At 39.9% G+C, this 14,618-nt stretch overlaps 1 protein-coding gene across 3 annotated transcripts in view; it reads left to right on the forward strand.

Annotated features, from left to right (window-relative positions):
* The first annotated feature begins 970 nt into the window (after positions 1-970).
* Positions 971-14,618, forward strand: part of chrm2a (cholinergic receptor, muscarinic 2a) — a 54,261-nt gene continuing 40,613 nt past the window's right edge. Inside the window, exons 1-2 of one of the 3 annotated variants that reach the window (XM_033990356.2) lie at positions 971-1,074; positions 14,361-14,481. The gene's annotated coding sequence lies outside the window, so the exon portion shown is untranslated. The remainder of the gene's footprint in view (positions 1,075-14,360; positions 14,482-14,618) is intronic. The other 2 variants (XM_033990357.2, XM_055231597.1) reach the window with 2 other exon arrangements.

Raw genomic sequence — 14,618 nt, forward strand, 5'->3', positions numbered from 1 at the left:
CTAGGCCATTGTTTTTCTAGCATTAATGGAATCTCTGCATCCTAATTAAGCATGTAGACTCTGCCGCTGATTACACAACAAACACTTAGGATTTCCTGAACAGAATAATCTTGAGTCTGTTGAAATACTGACAGTTCTCACATGAAATGCTTTCTTTTTCTCCAGTAGATGTCGCTAAAACGTGCCACTGCCCTGCATTCTCCTCCTCTCCACTCAAGATGAAAAACTATGGCAGTAAAGCAACATATTGGCTGAAAGCTGCTGCTGCTACAATCCACAGAAGAAGATGTAAAACTTGGATGGGCAAGTAAGTCGATATTAATGGTGCCAGCTTGCCGGGTATTAGTAAAGAATGATAGTCTCAAACTGGGCCCTTTGAACGAGGTCATGAAAGAAAATGGATCAATGATGCAAAGGTTTTGAATTAAAATTCCAAAGTCTTATCTTTGTACTTGTTCGCTGAGTTCAGGGGAAACTTATGCAAGACTAGCTTTAAGAATGAAACTAATTTGTCTCCCTAGCCTCTTAATCAAGTAAAATAAATCTAAGCATACTTTTTTGGTCGGTCTTTCTGTCTTGCGTTCAGTCTGGAATCAGAAAGAACAGGTTTTTCTTTTACTTTTTCAAAATATCCACATTTCTTTGACACAAAACCAACAAAATAGACTGGAAAATGTGAAAGGTTTACCAGAAAACTATACAAAAACTATATATATCTCGTGTGTTGATCCTGATCTTTTTTTCTGATTGTTAGTCTGTGTTAATTATCTTACATCACGTGACATTTGTTTTTCTTCCTTAAGATAACGACTTCCATTAAGTTATAGGAAAGAGCATCTATCTCGCTCCTCGTGTCTCTTCTCTCTCACTGCTTGTCTTCCTCTCTCTCCTCTGGTGCTCCACACGCGCGCCCCTCTCCTCCTCCTCCTCCCCCTCCTCCTCTCTCTGTGCCACAGCCGAGGCGCTCTCTGTTCAAAGCTCGCTCCTCTCCACGAGCATGTCCTCAGAGGTGGAACGGCCGTGGAGCGGTGAAGCGAACCGGAACGCGCCACCAGCGTGACCGCACGAGCAAAGGTAAGCTCAGACCTGCACCCTCTGTCACCTGCATGGATTCATCTTTTGTATTGCGTCGTTTTTCCCAGACAATATCCCACACTGCAACTGTAATTTGTTTATATTATAGTGAACATAAAGCATGGCAACTTGTCTATATCTAGCTCAACCTGGACTTCCATAAATTGAAAGTGCACATCTCCACCTGAAAAAAGTATTTTATTTTTATTTTTTTGCAATCTTCCACAAGTTCGCCATGCGTCTTGGAGAATGAAAATCTTTTCTATAGAAATGGATATCTTGGTTGAACGATTTTAATTGGTTTGTTTTGATGCATTCACTCTCTTCGCTTTATAAGAAATCTATATGGAGCAGAAAAACTGTCACTTTTACGCTCGCTCCGTTACTCCTTGTGCCAAATGGCACACAGACGAGCGCATTCCCCGCCAATTAAAGCGCACATCACCTGTTATATTTGCCTTGGTTTAATGCACTGTGCCACGGACTGAAGGTTGCAAAAACAATGGCGTTTCTACAATGTTTTTCCTCATTATTTAAGAGATTATCATAAGTGCGCTCTGCCTAAATATTCCCTCTGCATCCCTTTTTACAACCGAAGGATTTATCACAACTAAACTAAACATGCTTATGAAAAAACAACTATTAATTGTACCGTTTAGCTGACTGTGCACGTCGCTTTATTCAACGATAATATCCCTGCTCAATTACCTAACCCTGCCTTTTCTTCATTCATGTTTTAATTTTCTTGTATTTTGCCTTTAAAATCAATTAAATCAGTCACTTTAGTTGCATAACGCTGAAAATCTAGAGATAAGCTGTGGTGCCATGGATCGTTGTCGCTGTGCGTAAAGACGCAAAGCTCAGGCTGGTCATGAAAAAGATGTTAGACCGTGGCTTTGTTTAAGATAGGTAAGAATCTTCTGAGGTGAGATGGCATCCTGCACACAGAGAGATTTTACACCTGTTAAGTAAACACACATCTGATGAATAATTGTTTGACTTTGGCTGTGTTAGAAACAACGTGGCTGAAATGAGCGGAATGTGTGTTCCCTTTTTCCATCTTGGGATAGCGCGCAGGGAATGAGCCAGGTGACATTTTCTGCCTTTGGGCCAAACACAAGCATTACTGTTGTTATTAACCAATTTGTAATATCAAATTTATCTTCAGATGTTGATGACAGGACTTTCTGAATGAAGAGTTTTGATTGACAGCCGTAAATTCACTTGTAGCTCTAACCTTTGCCCTGTGACCGGTGCCAGACAGTGTCCTGCTGTGTGAATAAGCACTCTGGCTGTACACGAGAAGACTGGAAAACACTGGCTTTACCGGAACAATTATGTAAAACCAATTATAAGCAGGAGTCTCTGCTTTAAGTGCCTTTACCACCAGATTCATGCCAATGGAGATAAAAGCTATTGTCCTGAAAGGTATTTTTAGACCTCGCCATTTCGCACTCTTGCTGTTTAGATAAGAAACACTCAGGAGTCCAGAAGGTACACCATGGACCAAAAGTGGTGTTAAAAGAAAAATAGGACTAAGTAAACAAATGTGGCACACCAGACTGCGCATAAAACTGTAATGGTGGAAGTTTTAGTGAAAATATTCATTAAGGATTACTTTTTGCACATAAATGGCAAGCAGATTGAGTCGATGTTTTGTGTTTGGCAAAGTACTTATAATTTTAGTGTAGAACAAGTTGTCCTTTGCCCAAGTTGTCCTTGTCTTATAATGATATGTTGTGGATGGTCACTGTTTAAATGCACAATTGTACACATGCGCACACACAAACACCTTTATTTTCAGGCTTAATGCAGTTGGATTGGGAATTTGGGCATTTACAAGGTCGCACATCTTCATTTGGTGAATAATATATTACAGATTTCAGTACCATGAGCTGTTGTTCATGTTTGTGGTGGTTGTTTCAAATGATTGTAGATATACTAGAATCGAAAACTATTATTCTGTGTAGCCTATTAGATACATAATTAGTGTTTTTATTGCCCCCTGTGGTCTAACAATAGAAGTGCAGCAGCTTCATCCAAGAATATAGCACTGTGACGCATAAAAAATACATTGCGCACATGCTCCTAAATCTGTGTTTTTGGCAGATGTGGAAAACAAGGTTCTTTTTGTCAAAAGTTAAATTTAGACAGTAGGGCGCCTCATTCTGTAGCCATAAGCTGCTTTCTTGTTGGAGTGGCTGCTCGGTGCACATTAGTGAATCTGTGTAGCTGGCACACACAAAAAGGAATGTCTAATTATCACGCTTTCAACCGCACCAGGCTTCTCTATTTGCACTGTGCTCATGCTATAATCGCGTTCTTTTTCTATCATTACACACTTATTTATTTTATTTTACGCAATTTAAGGGTTATTTCTGCTCTGCGTATGAGCAGGAAACTGTGCGCCATTGGTTGGTTGTTAAAAGAAGGTGTAATTGAGCAGAAACACAAGAATAGGTTTCAAGATTCTGCCGAAATCTTTTACATGCCCAATATCTAGGTATATGCCTGCAAAAGAATTCCCTAAATGGCTTTTAATCATAATCCGACTCACATGATATATGCTCTTTCTACATCCAAGTTTAAATCTGCACAATTCCTACAGTGATCTACATTTTAGTGGCCAAATGGCCAGTGCAGCATTAAGTTCTTCTCTATATGAGACATAGAGTGATTGCACAGCTTCAGAATATGAAGGGCTGTGAAGCACTGCATGGAGTGGCATTGATTGGAAAAGATGGGAGGAGGAAGATTCCTCTTTAAGGTCGTTATCTCACAGACAAAGAGAGTTAGACAAAACAAACCTGTGTAATTACATTTGAAACAAAGGACTTGGAATAATGGAGTGAGATGCGGCATTGTGTTGTGATATTTCTCAAAGGAAAACACAGACCTTGTAATTTATGAAAATCTTTAGAAAAAGCAGTGCAAACATGTAAGATGAGTTTTACATTGACTGAGAAGGAGATATTGGACCAACCGCGGCTTCTTTAGTTGTGAGGTGTTGACAGTCAGTGCTGGTCTATAACTTTATTTAGTGCTTTGTATAGGCAAACACACTTTCTTGTGCATCTCTGTTTGCAATAGTGCAGTTACATCATCATTTCCCCCCGTGTCACTGTGGCTTTTCTGTTGGTAATCTGTCTTTGTCTTAACACCCAAAGAAGTGAGAGAGAGAGAGAGTGTGAGGTCAGTAGCTGCTGCAATGGGCATGTTGAGATGGAAACTAGAAACCGTGGTGTATGATCCAGGGGAGAAGCAAACTCAAAAACAAATCATAAACTTTATCGAAAAGTAAAGTAAAGTTGACCCAGTTGAGTTCACTGTAATTCTTTCCAGGTCTTTTCCTCTGTATTACCTCTGCCTCATGTACCACACAGTTCTTTTCATGTCATTTGGTCTCTCTGACGTCACATGATAAGCTATAGCGTATTTGGCTAATCCAGAGATAATGGGGAACGTGGAGGACATGAACTTTCACAGTCACACAGGTTCTGCTTTTATCCAGTGTAAAAAGTAATTCTCCTTGTGTTGGCCCTCAACGTTTACTGAATCAAAACACTTCAGGTACCAAAACAGAATAAATATTAGAGATGGACTAAGGGCATGTGCGCTTAACCAAAACAGGTTACCATGACAATATACAATTTCTATCAAAAGAAAACCATTTTTGGTCAACGCTGAACGACTCCAAGCAAATGAACACCCCCCATATCGATGTCATACACTGAAAAATTATGATCAACATGATTTTTACATACATACTCACTGTCACTGTGTTCAGTTCGAAATAGAGGAAAAAGTTCTAAACCTTGAGTGATGTTTTTTTTCTTCGTAATGTTAGTTTCCATCTTCTGCTCTTAATTACTCCAAGTCTCCACAGCAGGTAATTGCAGCTTGATACTTGAAGCCCAGTGCCCGTTGTTCTCATCGGCTTTATAAAACATTCAGCACCCCTGTCTCCTTCACATCACGCTTGTCGACAGGGGGCTATTCTAATTGCCAGCAGGTGTAATCTGTCCACGAACAGGAAATTGTAAGACACAAGACAAAAGCGTTTGATCCGATCCAGGGGTATCCAAACATGAAAGTGCTACGTGGGTTGATGCCACGTGGGGTCATGGTTGGACGCAGAAAATAGCAGAGAATTTATAGTCTGGTTAATTTTACCAATGAATGGGGCACGAGAGAGACCCTGCCCAAGTTTGTGTAGACGATGTGAACATTACAGGGGTCCTGCGTGTCTGGCTGTGCTGTGGCAGATGCAGCGTGTGTGGGTGGTTTTGAAGTAGCCCTGGGTGACTTTTCTTGGAGCAGGCCAGAAGCACTAACAAGCAATTAGCCACCGGGAGGAAGAAGCGCCTGGTATTTGGACAGGACAAGGATGTGCAAAGATGTATTTTTAAATTTGAACAGGAGGTTGGGACCTGTTGAAGCAAATGCCAAAGAAGAGAGAGGTGGAGTAAAATGTGGTTTAAGAAAAAAGTGAAAAAGGTCTGTGTTTTTAGCTTTACTGATTATCAATTGGCCTCTCGTTTGAAGCGAGCCAGCAAATTGATTCTGACCTAAAATGTCATATATACAGTACTCCCGGATGTGACAAAAATGCTGTGTGGTAAATTAAGGACTTAAAGCTGGGATACCTGATTTTCTTACTGCGGAAGAAAGAAGTAAGCAAGGGAAGTTCACAGTTTGTACATAAAGTAATTCAAAGTGCTTTACTGAATATGAAAGATATTAAAATCACAATAAAAGAAATCAAAATGATAATTGATCACCATAAATTTAATATTAAAAGGGCAGAGTGCAGAATAAAAGCAGTCATCAGTCATACGCACAACTAAACAGAACCGTTTTGAGCCTGGATTTAAACACTGTCAAAGTAGAGGCCTGTCTAACATCTTCAAGAAGACTGTTCCAGGTTTTAGCTGCATAAAACTGAAACACTGACTCCCCATGTTTCGTCCTGACTCTGGGCACCAGCAGGAGGCCGGTCCCTGAAGTCTTCAGAGTGCGATATGGTTCATATGGCACTAACATGTCAGAGATGTACTTTGGTGCTAGACCATGAAGAGACTTGTACTAGACTTGTACTTATGTGCTTGTATTTCCTGGCTCTAGTCAGGACCTGAGCAGCAGCGTTCGGGATGTACAGCAGCTGTCTTAATGTGCGTTTGGAGAGGTCAGTGAGCAGGCCGTTACAGTAGTCTAACCTACTGGAGACAAATACATGGATAAGTAAGTATTTAAATCTGTCTAACTCCTCTGCAACACTTACAAACCCTTTAGCACATCGTAAAAATACACAACCATTAATTGAATCTGGGGGTGGACCGCCCACACACAGACAATCAGAGTTTTGCTTTCGGTGGTTACTTCCAGTGTGACGAGATATAAACATTTTATATAAATAAATATATTATATATTATATATTATTTGCTGCACACAGTTCACAGCTGTCTCACCCTGTCACATGTTATTCTTATATATGTCCTGGGAGAGAACACAAAATCTACTAATTCCAATAATATTGTTGTTATCATTGAATAATATTGTTTTGCTTAGTTCTCAGCCCAAGAGAATATAAAGAAAATGTGATTTAAGAAGATAATGGATACAGGCTTATTGGATGAACCTTACAGCAGTGGTCAAAGTGGAGTCCTGTGCTCTCTGTCTGTTCTAATTACAGATCTGCCCCAAGCTAAGATAGGGAGGTTCTATCAAATGGAGGCAGCATGGACTCAATGACAGTAGTGAGTCACTGTCCTTTACAGACTTTCATCCTGTTGTTCTGTCACCAGTTATCACAATCTCTTTTATTCTTCCCAGAGTTGTCAGAAAAACTGTTGTGTGCATTGTGCAATCAAATGACAGCATTACTCAGCATCCCTGTCTGCAGCTTCGATAGTATATTTTATTTACTTGGAATCGTTTTTAAAAAATTGACATGAGGGTTGTTGTTCATCTCTAATGGACCCCAAATATGATTAAAATGCATCACCTGTGAAGAGAACATTTTCAGCTGCTTTTGACACATCATTTAGCAGTGCTGCTCCGTGCCCGAGAATCTATCTCCGAATATTTAGCATCATTTTAGTGTGGAGTACCTAGCTGTGTACCTGTTTTAGAATGATGGGGGGAACTGGAGTACCTGGAAAAAAACACATTGTGTCAGAAAGTACATCACTCAAGGGAGGACCTTCATGCTGTGAGGTGAGAGTTGTATCCACTTTGCCGCTTGACTCGTACCACATACAGTTTAACTTCACTGTGCGCAAATTACCATATTGATCGTAATTGTTATGCCAGATGCCCTCCCCACCCCAGTTTGGATATGACTTGTGACCCTTTGTGTCTGAGTTGGAAGTGTAATTAAAAATCCATTGATAAAGACATTCATTGTTCCCAATTTCTAGTTGTAAAGCACTGTCAGTGCAATGCGCTTGTCAGTGCTATCTCTCCCTAGTGTCTTTCACAAGCCCATTAACCAAAAGATAAGTGTGAATGTGCGATGCCAGATTTACTTTTGGATTAATCAGGAAGAAATAAATCTCTGTAGATATTTGAATAGACTCTTGAAACCACAATAACCCCTAATTACCAAGAAGTGATAATTATCAGTTTTACAAGAAATGAATTACATCATTTATCTTTTTTTAATTTAAGTGACAATTGTAGACAAGCATGCCCAAGCTGTCCCGAGATTCCTTTAAATATTATTCATTAAATGAGTTAGAATTAGAGACACTTTGGAGGCAGGATCTTGACACAAAGCACAAAGCAGTGGCAAATAAACACTGGTCTTGACCCGTGATCTAGAAGCTCTGAAAGCTAAACATTCTCATCCTGCTGGAAAGACTTGAAATAAGTCTTAAAAGGACCATGTATCCTGTTTGGATCTTACCGTCCTGTGCAGGGGCAATCATTGACAGTTACTGCTATTTTGCGTCAAATCGTACTTTCTATTCTTTTTTTGCTTTTCCCATAATGCACGTTTATTACTGCAGGTGAAACTGGGTTCATCCTGTCTGCCTTCATTGCCCCGAGGTATTGTAAACTCTAGTATGTGGTCAGCGAATACCATTTATTGACTGTGTCTGGCTTGTCTTTTTCTGAGTAAACATAAGACAAAGTCCAGATAATAGTAGCAAATAGCAACGTCTTATTTGATGGGGTTCTGCGGCATGTTTGGATTTATTTGTCATCTAAAAGAGAAAAGGAGAAACGACAAGTGCCCTGTTTTTCGCTGTGCCTTGGGGGAGGGAGGAGAGGAAATGACTGGCTTACAGTGCTATAGCAGATCGGGCAAGAAACAAGGTCAAGAGATGTTTCCACTAGATAAGCATTACTGGTTTATTTAAAACTATATCACAAGAATCAATGGCTGCGTTATTGTTGTGGAATAAATTGAAGTAGCCTGAGAGTTGAAAGTAGAGAACTGAGGCTGGAGTTGTGATGCAGAAGAAGTTTATTTACCATCAGTACATTGAGTATAGTCCATCCCAGTCTAGTCCACACAGTTCTGCACTCGTTCTGCAGTCCATGCCCCGAGCCATTAAGCTACAAGCCCACCAAGAACAACTTAAGTCTGTAATATCAGACGACTGCAAGAGGGAAAACACTCTCAGGGATTGGGACAAGGCTAAGGTCACAGGCACAGAGAGCAACAAGTATCATAGCTGGAGCTGACCAGACACATCACAGCAACACCACCTGACCCTTCTGGGGAAGGCGGCAGAGTGGAGCTGAAACCGACAAGGTATGAAACAAATAGAGGTCTGTACATAAGAATCTAAAGTGCTTCTGTTGTAGGGAGCATTATACCTATATGATATAGGCCCAGATAATAAGGGCTGAACTGGCAGTGTGGGGCTGGCACAGCACAGAAATGCAATTTCTCTCTTAAATATTATGTTGACTTCTTACATATGGTGGGAATGAAAGAAAAATAGTCTTTCTTTATGGCTGCCTTATGATTGTTGATTGTCTGAACATAAAACTATCAATTTGATTATACACTTATTATATTATACACTTAAGAAAATCTTTATATATTTAGAGTATAGTATCAATTTCCTGTATCCATATTTCTACAAATATACACTTTTGAATATAGATAAATAATTGCGCATACTTATTTTATTCATAACTTGATAACTTGCTCAATGAGAGAGAGCAATTTATTTTTACTTTATACATTTTTTGTTGGATAACCAAGGTCTCTTACTTGAACAACATTTTATTTCAGATGATATCAGTGGTGGATTGTAAGTGTACTTAAGTGCATTGTTTACATGTCTGTACTTTATTTAAGTACATTTTAAAGTGGATACTTATTACTTTTACCTCACTACATTTAGAAGAAAGTAGCTGTACTTTCTTCTCCACTACATTTTTGAACAGCACTGAAAAGTAAGTGTTTTTTATTATTATTATTATTATTGTTTGAGACGTGCTGAAAAGGCTGATCTTTAATATGTTTATAGTTTGAGCAAAAAAAAACATACAGATAAAAACAGCTACAATTAACAATCGATTCAAGTTGTTCGTGTTGGACAAAATTCAGCACAAATCTTTATCCATCATCATTTGAAGCTTTATTAGATCTCAAAATATGTGCAAAATACTTTTACTTTTTACTCTTTTTTAAACAGGTACTTTAATGCTTTTACATAAGTAGATATTAACTTTTTTTTTTATATTTTACTTGAGGTTTTTTTTTTTTTTTTTGGCTGTGGTATCTGTGCTTTTATTTAAGTGACAGAAGCGTACTTCCTCCACCACTGGCTGAAATCCTGTACAAACTTTTCTAAGATGCCCTTCACATTTGAATAGAAACCAGTTAATGTGACCAAAGTGCAGTGTGACTAAACGTGCAGGACCTGGATGTCTTACTCCTGTCCGAGAGGCCAGTAGTCGGGTCTGGAGTCTGTCCAAAGCTTTGTACTGATTCATGGTTTGGTTTGACATTCTCAAAGAAGATCCCTGAAGGTCTGCGTTACCCGTTCCAGGTGAATGATTTGACATTTGCAAAGAAATGCCAGTGGGCTAGGAAAAGTGGGCACTCGGAAAGTTCTTGGTGCTTGAGTGTGCTATGTATGCTATGAAAACTTGTAGGAATTCCTCAAGTCTTATGTATGCATTCGGTGAAGATGGCTCGGGTGCCCGTGGAGGCCGCTCGCAGTGTCAGAGCGTGGAGCCCATCTGAAATGCTGTTATTTGACTTGACAGAAACAGGACTGCCGACAGAGTCCAGAGACCGCAGTGTGTCAATGGAGCACAAACAGACAGTGGGAGAGAGAGGCACAGCCCCGCTCCTGTGTTCACACTCTCTGATGGCCTTTTTGACAAGCTCCTCGCAAAGCAGTCATCGTCACAAAGGGCATGTCTGATCATACAGAAGAGACAGGCCGAGTCGCGAAGCGTTTTCAAACTGCATATCCACTACTACAACTTTTGTATCTCTTTTCTGGTTAAGTTTGGGGATCTGGTCTAGAGCAGGCCGATGGCGGTGTATTTACATTCACACAGAACAGAGCTGATGTGATGTTTGCAGACAGACCCTGAAGTACAGAGTTACACAATGACCTTTGAGGTGAGTGGACACTGGAGAAAAAAATCCACTGGCTACAAGAGATAAAAAACGTTTCTTTGGTAAATTTTATGTTAAAAGCCGTACACTGTGTTGAAGAGCCCCTTTACCTGTCTCCATTTTGTCAGCCAGGAAGAGAATGCACAAGGTCAGCCCATCTCTCTCCAATTTGTCCGCTTTCAGGCTAGTCAGTCACTCACTATGGCCAGATCAGAAGGCGCTTTTTCCCCAAGTCACTAGATAATTGCAAACTATTAGCATGGATATAGAAACACGATATTAACATAACATAGAATTTGATGATGTTATACTCCCAGATGAAGAGCAAAAGCCAGTTTCCTTATTGATATTGTTTGCATTCTCCAACCAAAAGATAAATTCAAATCTTATTATTTTTATTAGTTATTTGTATTAGTTTCCCTGAACCTTTGATTGTTCTTTATTTGCCTATTTTCATTTTACCTGCATTTCATATTCCAGGTCAAGCAAGCGAGCACCTTCGATTTGAAAATTTGAACAACCCTTTGCACATACTTATATGAAATAAATTAAAATATGTTTGTATATACTATAGTCTATCTGCAAAGTAAGAACAATATCATTCATGACAGCTCCAGACATAGCAAACTAATACACCAATCCTTGCGGCAGCCATCAAACTTGATATTATAAAGGACATTCCCGGGAAAAGCCTCTCGACAAACATGAGCTGTCTTTGTGGTTTTGTAGAGCCATCACTCAAACTCTGGTCCCAGTGGTCCATGAATCCTCCTCAGAGGACTCATACTCCGCACGGTCCCTAAGTCTGCTGGTCAGTGGCTGCATCATCTCCTGCCTACTCAGTCTGTTTGATATACACACTACATGAGCATAGCATATATTTTCAAAAGAAGATAACCCTTTGGAGAGCACCTTCCGCTGAGACACTAGACTTGTAGTTTGCCCTACTAGTATATTGGAAATGTATAGTTTAGGATTGCTTTTATAAATCCATATAAACCCAAGTATTGAGCTGAAAAAGTATCTCTGTCCATATACAGTATTGTGTTGCCTGGATTGAATCACGGCATAACTGTAACATTAATATTTGACTTACTGAGAACAGCTTGCGTATTTTCTCATTACATTTTTGGATAGTGCGCTTATGTCTATAGCTGTATAATTGTTGTATAATTGTTGAAAATTTTAAAAAAAAGGTATAGAATAGTTAGTTATTCTTCCAACACAGACCGACAGATCTCTCCACCACTTAGTATATGACAAGGTAAATGCAGTTTGGATTAGATGACCTTGACAACCTGCATAAGTACTCGTTGAACATCTGTTTGTACCTGTATTACCATGTCTGCTGTCTCCTCCAATACTTAAACCTCCCATAATGAACTGCATCAATTAAAACACTCTCTCTCACTGTTAAATATAAGCCTGTCCTTGACATTTTGTTCAATAATCATCAGCACTTAAGCAGGTTTGTCTTTGAGGGCCTGATTCACTTATACATAACACAGACCTATTTTTGTACTGTGGGAAGTTATTTACTGAATGTCATTTGAACTGCACAAGCATAAGTAAAAAATCTCTGTCAAAATGCGCTTAGAAGCAGTACTATTGACCAAAATCACATCTTTGGTTCATCTTCTCAACTTGTCATTTTTAAAGGTGTGCGCTCTTTGATTGTACCTTCCCAACTTACCTTACTAATTGTCTCTGTTTTGTGCGTCTTACACTGGCGCATGTGCTCCCCTGAGAAAGGCACTATCATACAAGTTAAATGATAATAATGATTCCTGCAGTCTAACAGATTCATTATGGTGACCATCTTGTCAGGTATCACATTCCTGGAATTAAACCAAAGGGAACTTAAATCCCCATTCGTTCACTTGGAGTTAATTGCAAATCACGGTGTCACTTTTCATGGTGCTGCGGCGGTCTCTGGAGTGCAGGCTCGTCCAATTATCTGTTAGCTGCTGATTTATTTGGTCACATCTTTTCTCCTTTCCTAGCATCCTTCATTCACACTCTCCCATTCCAGCATACTTCCCCCACTCCATCATTCCACTCTTCTTATATCCTCTCCTGATCTTCCTATCTCCTTCTCTTCTTCCTTTCTCCAGATCGCTCTCTCCATCTAGAGCGGTAATGGTCTAGTTCACCGTATAGCTGCAGCTCAATAATGAAGGCGCTGCCCCAGAAAAAAAGCATGTTAATGTTGACTCTGGGATCAGATCCTGCTCCAGACGCACAGCTTTGACAAATGAATGTGCCAGGCTTTAGGCTGCATCAACCCTGTAAAAGCACAAATGGACTGGTAGCTCTGAGTGAGGGGTTCATGTGATGTTGACTGGTGCCACAGCTGAAGAGGGCTCATGTGGATAAGTTCTATGGGCACCTATTATTACAATTACTAACAACCAATAGGGGGCAACTTTCTAAATCAACCCTAATAATGAAAAGGGCTTTGTAATTCTGTATTTACTAAACTATTACTATTACCACTGCAGTATGAGGGTGTGTTAGTAAGAAAGGAATTACTGTAAATTTACAAATATTACAAATAAAAATAGTATATGATCATGTTTTCTGCCATAAATGTATTTCAATTTAATGAATAGTAAAACCATTATTATTTTTTTTAAATGCAGTGCAAATTTAACACTATTTGGAGTAGGTCATTAGGTCAAAACTGTATCAAAAATTATCAACCAGTCTTATTCTTGTAAAGGCCTTTTAAAAGATGACAGATGAACTCATTGAAATGAGCTGCTCCTTTGCTCAGATTACAATGATGAACAGTGCGAGACTAAGCATGGTAATAAAAGGGAAAGTTCTCCTCACTCACATATTGCTCCATCTATCTGGCTGTCAGCAGCAGTGACAGGCTGTCGGACTGTGGCTGCTCTTCCTCGGTTGCCACAGTGACCTCTTGTGACCTCCATGGTGTGCTCTGACAGCTGGAGATGTGGCAGGCTGCTGCAGAGGTGTGCGCATCTGTCTCTCTGCCAGTGTCTGCTATTGTGCTTAGCTACATTTACATGGACCGATTGGCACAGACTGGGTCAGACTCGAATGATGCTGACCTCAGCTGACGCACATGAGGCAGACTCAGGGAGTTTCCTGTCATTTCCTGCCATCTCTGCGTTTACCTTGTCAGTCTCTGTCAGAGACCTGTTGAGCAGCCATGCGTGGAGAGCTATCGCAAAGCTCACCAGCACTCCCTTGGCTTCAATAAATCATCTAACTTCAATAATATATAGCAACTCCAATGTTATTTTACCTGTCTGGGCTCCAAATTCTTTTCAGCCAAGTTATTTTTGGAAATCATTCCCTTAACAGTCATATCTGCTTTTGTATTATGGGCTTCTTCTTTTATAAAATCAGATTTTGTTAGTCATAGAGCTTCCATTACTTGGCCATCAGTGAATATGTATTTTGTCTTATAAAAATGACCTTGGGAATATGGTGACTTACATGTCATTCACCTTGTTGTTTGCCACTTTAGGTAAATTATAATTTCACAGAAAAATGTTTTTTGTTGTTCTGTGCTGTCCATAGCTGTCCTACTCTTTTATTTTGCTTTTTGCTTTTCACCACCAAACAACTTGCGGAGCTCAAGATGACACCAGGCATTCATCACGATGCCTTCTCCTTTTCTCTTATTCCAGTCTGTGTTTTTGTTTGTGTTTATGGCAGTGTAATGGCACAGGAGGCTTTTCCAGTGGTGTGGTTCCCCAGCAGTCACAGGCAGCAAATCTCCATCCGTCATGGAAAGGTCCTCCCTGCCCTGTCGCTTTGAAGTGAAGGCAAGGATCTGGTGAGTTTCTACGCACCACCACCAGTATGCAAAGGGCCTATTGAAAAATGCATAACCCAATACCAGCCTGTGTATGAGGGATAGAGGATTTTATGGAACCAGGTGTAGCAGCGCCAAGTCAATCAATTTCTTAATAT

Source organism: Periophthalmus magnuspinnatus, chromosome 23 (assembly GCF_009829125.3).
Source record: "Periophthalmus magnuspinnatus isolate fPerMag1 chromosome 23, fPerMag1.2.pri, whole genome shotgun sequence".
Lineage (NCBI taxonomy): Eukaryota > Metazoa > Chordata > Actinopteri > Gobiiformes > Gobiidae > Periophthalmus > Periophthalmus magnuspinnatus.